Raw genomic sequence first — 7,551 nt, 5'->3', positions numbered from 1 at the left:
CAATCTAGTAGCTAAAACATAGGGCTTGGGAGCCAGGAGGTGTAGGGCTCTGATCCTGCAGTTGATAACATGTGAACTGGCTTTCGAAATCAACGTGGCTTCATTCAGACATAGTACAAGGATGGAGCAAAAAGGCGTGTCTACATTTTAAATGCTGCAGCTGCACTGCTGTAGTGCTGCAATGAATATGCTACCTACATCAAATGGGAGGGCTTTTCCGGTTGGTGTAGGTACTCCACCTCCCCAGAGGGAGTAGCTAGGCTGACTGGTGAATTCTCCTGTTGATCGAGTGCTGTCTCCATAGGGGGTTATGTCAATTTAATTGTGTCAGTCAGGGGTGTGGATTTTGCGCACCCAAACAATGTATTACACCAATCTAATTTCCTAGTCTAGATAAGGCCTTAGTTTTGACTCATTCACTGACTTTGTGTGTAACTTTAGGTAAGTCACTTATCCACTCTGTATTTAATTTTGCCATCAGTAAAAAGGACCGTAATACTTATATATTTCATGGAGGTGCTGTGAGGATTATGGCCTGATCCTGGAAGGAGTTGCATGCAGATGGTTCCTTGAACCCACATAGAGCTCATTGAAGTCAACAAGGGTGAAATTAGTGCAGGGGTTCACCCACAGACGGCTCCTTTCAGGATTAGGACTTTTTAAAAAAAGTTTCTGGAAATCCTTGAGTGAAAAATGTTAGTGTATAAAATTGCAAATTATGAATATTTATAAACTACTTTGGCATCCTTGAATGAAACCTACTATAGAGTATATTATTATTATTAATAATAATAATAATAAATAATGTTTTTATGTGTGAATTGTGAGAACATTAAGAATTTCAATCGTTCTCTGCAAAGGAAAGACCTGTACTTTCTCCTTTTTCTTCTTCTCCCACACTAACTAAATGTGGCAGAAAAAAGTAGAAACAGAAAGGGTCATGTTTGCTCCTCAAAATTTGAATATGGTGTTTTTTTTTCTTTGCCACAGATGCTCCATGCCCATCAGCTGCTGTGTTCTTCTGAAAGAGGGAGAGAGAGAATTTGCTAATAACATGGGTAACCTTAAGTGTAGGCATGCATAAAAAATTGCTGAAAATTGAGTTGTGGTACATGTTCTTATTTTAGATTTGCCCTTGTTAACGTCTTTTTAATAAACAGGTGCACACACTTCCCCAAGCTGTCACTGTTGTTTACCCAGTCTGTACACTTTATAAATCTACTAATGGAATAGATCCAATCATCTTAAGGATCTGCTTTAATAACCAGACCCTCAAAGTTTTCATGAAAATACTTTCTTATAGTCCTGCTGGTAGTTTGGATACCAGCTTTACAAGCTTTGTTTTTAAAGATAGCACACGAATAAGAGGCTTCAGTACAATATTTTGTGTAACATGCTTCATAGACATTTTATAGAATAACAAATGTGGCAAGGAGAGAAAGAGATAGAGATGAAAGGTAGAGGAAGGGGAGGAAAGGTAGATTTCCAACCAAGTTTTGATATCAAGTACAACACTGATAATACATAGCCATACAAGAAGGCTCCAGATGGCATGAGCTGCGAAGGTGAAAGCTCTTTCACCAACATTATTAAGTTTACTTAAGAAGTGCTCAGGTATTACGGCAATTATACCAGGATAAAGATGAGACTGTGTAAAAAGGCAAAGAAGAGGCTACCACTATGTGAGTGGCATCACTAAGAAAGCTAATAGTGAGAGACATCAATGAGATAGGCTGGACCGATAATTAAATTACTGATAGCTAAATAGGTAAATATGCTAGTGGTACACTATTAACAGTATTTTTGTCTCATGAGCTTACAAGTCACATCACTGGAGACCAGATATTTCTAGTTGTCCGATCCTGGATGGCTAACACTAATTGCAGACAAGCAGAAAATTGCTGCAAGTAATACCATGGAAAGAGCTCTGCATTTAATTCTGTAGTGAATGAGCTGCTTGTGAAGTGTCAGACTGAGAATTTAATCCTCTATTTATCTACAGAAAAGTTAGGGAAAGGCAATGGCAATGCAAGCTTCCCCAAACTATTCTTCCTTACTAAGTCCAAGTATCCCTGACCTCTAGGGATGAGTGGGCAATACAGTCTCCATACTTCTTTGTAGACATTGCCCACAAGGTTGCCAATTGTGATGTTTCTGTTATGTGAACAATTGTCCACTAAGAATTTGAGATCGTTAATATATTTAATAAAAGCTACCAAACAGCTGCCATATGGTGACAACTTCTGGACACTGGGTTGGACTCAAGCCTGTGACCTAAATGTGAAAAGCTCTATAACCCATTACAAATCCCAGAAGCCATCTAGCCGCCACTAATCTATTTTAAGTGACTGGAACCTAGCTAGTGTTTTTGATGACTTCATATGGCTACAAGTTGCAGAGTGCCTCATTAGGTCAAAAATCTTTGACTACTCTCTACCTTGCTCTGCTTTACTGTGCCTGACAAGGAACTACACTGACTATGTAGCCTTTACTATTAATGGTGCTCTTTCAGGGGAAAAAGCAAAAAACACACCACCTTTTACAGCAGCAGGATTGGATCTAGGACAGATCCAGTGATTTGCAGTGAAAAAAGTAACTAAAGGGCTCATTAGAGGCAAAGTTATTAGGCCAAGCAAATAGTTAATCCCTGTCACACAGAGGTAAAATAGTTGCCAACCTTGAACTCTAAATTAAAGGCACTCTCTGAGTACAAGAGAAGTGACTCCTTTCTGCAGCTTCCTCAGTACCATCCCTCTACCATAATGCTGTGGTCTTTTTCTTTCTTTAAATTCTGGGCTCCAACTAATTACTGGCAGGAAGTGCCTATTTTTATGTCATTAGTATGCAAATGAGTGAGAGAAGTAGAAAAATATTCAAAAGGAACTGTAACAATATATGTCTACAGACTACTAGCCAATTAAAAATTGGTACTATGACTGCAGACCCCAGCTGAAGACTATGGCCAAAACATTTATGCTTCAGCACCTACAGTTTAACTTTGATGGAAACTGTAAACTCAGCACCTCTGAAAATCAGACCCATGACGTCTAAGATTGGCCATTCAAAAACTGGTAGACACTTTTAAAGATTTTGGCCTTTATTTCTCTGTCTCAGTTTCTCCACTCATAAATTGAGGATAAACAACCTTATTTTCCTATTTTCCAAGGTATTGTGAGGAAAAAAAATTAATGAGACTGATACTTCCTGCAATTTTTACTCAGTGTGAATCCCAACGGGACACCTGACATGAGGAAAGTCTGCAAGATCAGGTCCAATTTTGTCAAATGTTATATAATACAAATGTTTAGTATTATTATTCTCATAAGATTTTCAGTATTTCCTGCTTCAACTTAGGTTAAAAAAATAGCAAGAACTGCCTGTCTTGTGATATTTTGGCACTTCCACTGCTGGATGGTATCAGGAAGTGCAGAAGCACATAACAATGAGAAACAATTTGAAAACAAATTAGCTAAGCTTTTTTGAACCTAAGAAAATATTCAGTTTTGGCTTGAGTGAAGGTTGGGTTAGTTCTTATGCAAACTAGTTTGTTCATCTCTGTTTCCTAACCATAGAATAACAAATGCGGGGAGAAAATGTAATTCCAAAAGAATCCTGCAGTCCTCAAACAGTTTAACTTCTTGGGAATTTTGCCTGCATCAGCAGGGAAACAGAATTGGGTCCATGTAATTTTACTTATCATGAGCCTCCTTTTCAAAAACTAGTTAATTCTATTTCACCATATCTGTCTATGTATACTCCAAGGCAAAAATGTGCTAAGATTGAATCAAGGTTATAAATACTACTTCTATGAAAACCTTTGCCTGCAATATTTGTAAGTCTCTGAGGCGGGAGCACAGAGCTTACAAAATACTCCACTGAAGTCTTTCTCTGTTCAATCTGTAATGTGTGCCTGATATCTCCCAAAAGTTACAGTACCTGGAGAGGTGTGATTGTCCATAGCTAAGAACCCAATCCCCACCCCTCCAAATATACTTGACGAAATACTCATGATTTTCTCTCTCACACTCTGTTTCTCCCACACCATCTCCCCCTTCATATTTTTGTCTTTCCCGTTTGCTTTCTTGTACATGCTGCTTCTGACCACCTTCTCTCCATTCTCTTCCTTCTTGTACAGCCTTATGTATCCTCTTTACCAGTGCTTAATTTGTGCGAGGGCTTGCCAGAGCTGAACCTCGGCACTTCTAGGTTTGGCAGTTCATAGCCCCAGTACCATTGGGCTTGCCGCCTCAGCTATGAAAGTAAAAAAATTGAGCCCCAGCAACTCTTTCATTACAAATTAAGCACTGCTCTTTACCCCTTTCCTTGTTCTGCTTGGTTTGGAACTCTTCCCTCTCTTCTTTGCTAGTTCTTCCATCTATTACTTTCTCCTTCCTCTACCCCACTTTACCAAATTCCTTCTGGTGACTCTGTTTCTTTCTAACCACCACTATCACCATCAAATCTCCCCTAGTGCATCTTCCCTTTGTTTTTCCTCTCTAGTACGACTTTGTTCTAGTCTGTTTTGCAGATGCCATACAGTCCAGGGGTTCTCAAACTGCAGATTATTATCTGGGGGTCATGAGCTGGCATGGGACTGACAGCCTGAGTGCTTGTTAAATTAAATTTAAAAAAACCATTTTTAATTTATAAGTAGGGCCCTATCAAATTCTTGGCCACGAAAAATGCGTCACAGACCGTGAAATCTGGTCTTTTGTGTGCTTTTACCCTATACTATACAGATTTAACAGGGGAAACCAGCGTTTCTCAAATTGGGGGTCCTGACCTAAAAGGGAGTTGCAGGGAAGTCACAAGGTTATTTTAGGGGGGGTTGTGGTATTACCACCCTTACTTCTGCGCTACCTTCAGAGCTGGGATCCCGGCCAGCAGCTGCCACTCTCCAGCTGCTCAGTTTTGAAGGCAGTGCCGCTGCAGCAAAGCAGAAGTAAGGGTAGCAGTACCACAACCCCTGCCCCCTAGAATAACCTTGTGACCCCCCACAACTCCTTTTTGGGTCAGGACTCTACAATTACAACACTGTGAAATTTCAGATTTAAATAGCTGAAATCATGAAATTTATTATTTTTAAAATCCTGTGACTCTGAAATTGACGAACATGGATTGTGAATTTGATAGGGTCCTCTTATTAGAGGGGGTAACACTCAGAGTCTTGCTGTGTGAAAGGGGCCACCAATACAAAAAGTTTGAGAACCACTGCCATACACAGTGACTTACAAGTCTGGAAAAATTCCCTTTGTCTGTGGATCTGCTGCAAAGTCTGTGTACTTTGGAGGGACTGTGCTTGCAAATCATGGAGATGAACAAACTAAACAGGTAGGGGCCAATGGGAGGAGCTGGCAGATTACTTGGCAAATGAGAAGTAGAAAAGTCCCCAAGGGGGCATATTTCCACTTCTAGCAGAAATTCCGGCAGGCCTGGAGGGAATGGATGCAGCTGGGCTGACCACCTACTTTTCAAAGAAATAGAAGGACAGATGTATGAAAAATAGGGGGCCAAGAAGTCTCAGTCGGTACCTAATTTTGTGGCACACAAATCACAGAGTACTAAATCACACATGCAGCCTACAATCCTTTGCTAAAGTCAGGAACAAATGTGTTCAACGTTCATAGGTGATCTGGGACGCTAGGCTCCCACTCAAAGGTGTCCTTTTAAAGGTGGCACAGTTGGTCACCTTAATGCCAGAGGTAGCTTAGTGGCCAAATTTAACCCTGGCACAGTTGGCCTAAGTCCCCAGAAGCCAAGTGGAGGAGCAATTGTTTCCCCCCCGGGTTGGATTTGCCTCACGTGCGTACTGTGTGTGAAGTGCTCTGGGTCCTCAGGGAGGAGGGCACACAAACCCTGTACAGGTGAGCTAGGATTTTAGAGGCTAGGGTGTAACATGGGGGCCAGACGCCTATAAGGCTAGCGGGCAACAGTGGAGGAGCTCGGGTCGGGGCGGCTCTGCGTGATCAGGGGGGAATTGCGGGGGCAGGTTTTCGAGGGAGGGGGGGCAGCCTTCTGCCAGGGGTGTGTCCGTGAGAAATTCAGCAACGTCTCCCTCATGCAAAAGAGGCAGCTGGGACCAGGGCAGCGGCTCCGCGCGACGGGCAAAGACAGGCAGGCGGGCGGGAGGGGGAAGCCGAGCCTCCTGCGTGCTGGGGGGAGGGCGGGGCAGGGACGCTAGCACGGCGGTGCCGCCGCCGGCCTCCAGGCGGGATTGAGGAGGAGGTGAGTTCCCTCGGGGGCGGGGGGGCTGGTGAGGAGTGGGGCCGCGTGATGAGCGCGAGCCCGGGAGGGAAGGGGTCAGCGCGGAGAGGCCGCGGCGGCCGGAAGGAGAACGGGGCGGACAGCGGCTGGGGCGGGCCCAGGCAGGGCTGCTCTCCTGAGGGGAGGCGGAGAGCGGCAGCTGCTGGCCTGGGACTGTGCGCGGCGTCTAACATGGCTCCCCAGCGCCTGCAGGGAGCTGCTGATGGAGAGGTGCAGCCGCCCCAGCTGCCCCTAACGTGGCTCCTGAGCACTGAGAGCGGCCTCTAGGCAGGGGGAGCCGCTACTGATGATCCGGGGTGCGGCCCCTAGCGCGGCCCCCGGTCCCCACGGTGGCTGCTGGGCACGTGGGGTTGCAGCCTCCCCCGCAGCACCCACAGCTAACTGGCGGCTCTGCTCCTGGCGATCGGGGGGGTGCAGGCTCCCCAGCACCCATACAGGAAGCCTCTCAGAGCTACGGCTCAGGAGGGGCCTCAGAGCGGAGAGCTGCTGCTGCTGTTTAGGAGGAACAGCTTTGCCAGGGCCCTGGTATGGGTCTCCCATTTGCCACGTGCTGCTCGCAGATATGGGGAGCCCCTGTGTGGGGGCAGGGTATGCAGCTTTTATAATGATTTCTAAGCAGCACCTCCACTATTTACAGGGCCCAGGTCAAAAGTGGAGTGACAGAAACCCTGTGCTCTCAAAGGAGGCTGATCAGCTACACTCAATTCAAAAGGCTCCACTGTGGGGGGAACTGGGGGAGCTGCTGGAACTCTTGAGGGTGGGGTGTGTGCATTGCACCCTCTTCAGGAGCTCAGCATTACTGTGCAGCAGCTGCATGCAGTTTTTCAGAAGGGGAGAGAAAAGACATAACGGAAATAATACTTGTGCCACTGGTCAGGGTACTCGTGCACAAGTTCAGCAGTCTGACATTAGGGGAATTGGTGTTTTGATCGTGTTATGTGCTTAGCTGCCTAACTTGGTTTTCCACTTTCGCATACAGTTCATCTCACAGGCACGGGGATATAGCGGAAACTATTGCTAACACTCAGAACATATGCGGCTTCCTCAATAGTCTGATGCAGGCCTCAAGGAGCCTGGACACAGTTCAATATCACAATGAGCATGTGAAATTAATGTTTTTTTCCCCTTCTTAAATAGCCTTTAATAAAAATGACTGTAAGCGCTCTGGGGCAGGGTCTGTCTCTATTTGTGTGTTTATGAAGTGCAGTGTAAAATTGGGCTCCAATCTTGAGATGCTACCGTAATACAATTAATAAAATACTAAGTTTTTAAAATAATTACACTCTT

General features: G+C 44.7%; 1 protein-coding gene across 4 annotated transcripts in view; it reads left to right on the top strand.

The window, feature by feature from the left end:
* Nucleotides 1-5,790: 5,790 nt before the first annotated feature.
* The window catches only part of GTDC1 (glycosyltransferase like domain containing 1), a 277,533-nt gene continuing 275,772 nt past the window's right edge, over nucleotides 5,791-7,551 (top strand). For 2 of the 4 annotated variants that reach the window (XM_044978283.1, XM_044978281.1), the window contains exon 1: nucleotides 5,800-5,864. The gene's annotated coding sequence lies outside the window, so the exon portion shown is untranslated. Of the gene's footprint in view, nucleotides 5,865-7,551 lie in introns of all 4 variants that reach the window. The other 2 variants (XM_044978285.1, XR_006572171.1) reach the window with 2 other exon arrangements.

The sequence above is a fragment of the Mauremys mutica genome, chromosome 10 (assembly GCF_020497125.1).
Source record: "Mauremys mutica isolate MM-2020 ecotype Southern chromosome 10, ASM2049712v1, whole genome shotgun sequence".
In the NCBI taxonomy this organism is placed as follows: domain Eukaryota; kingdom Metazoa; phylum Chordata; order Testudines; family Geoemydidae; genus Mauremys; species Mauremys mutica.
Note: the sequence above shows the minus strand (reverse complement) of the source record. Positions and strands in the feature narration are given on the sequence as shown.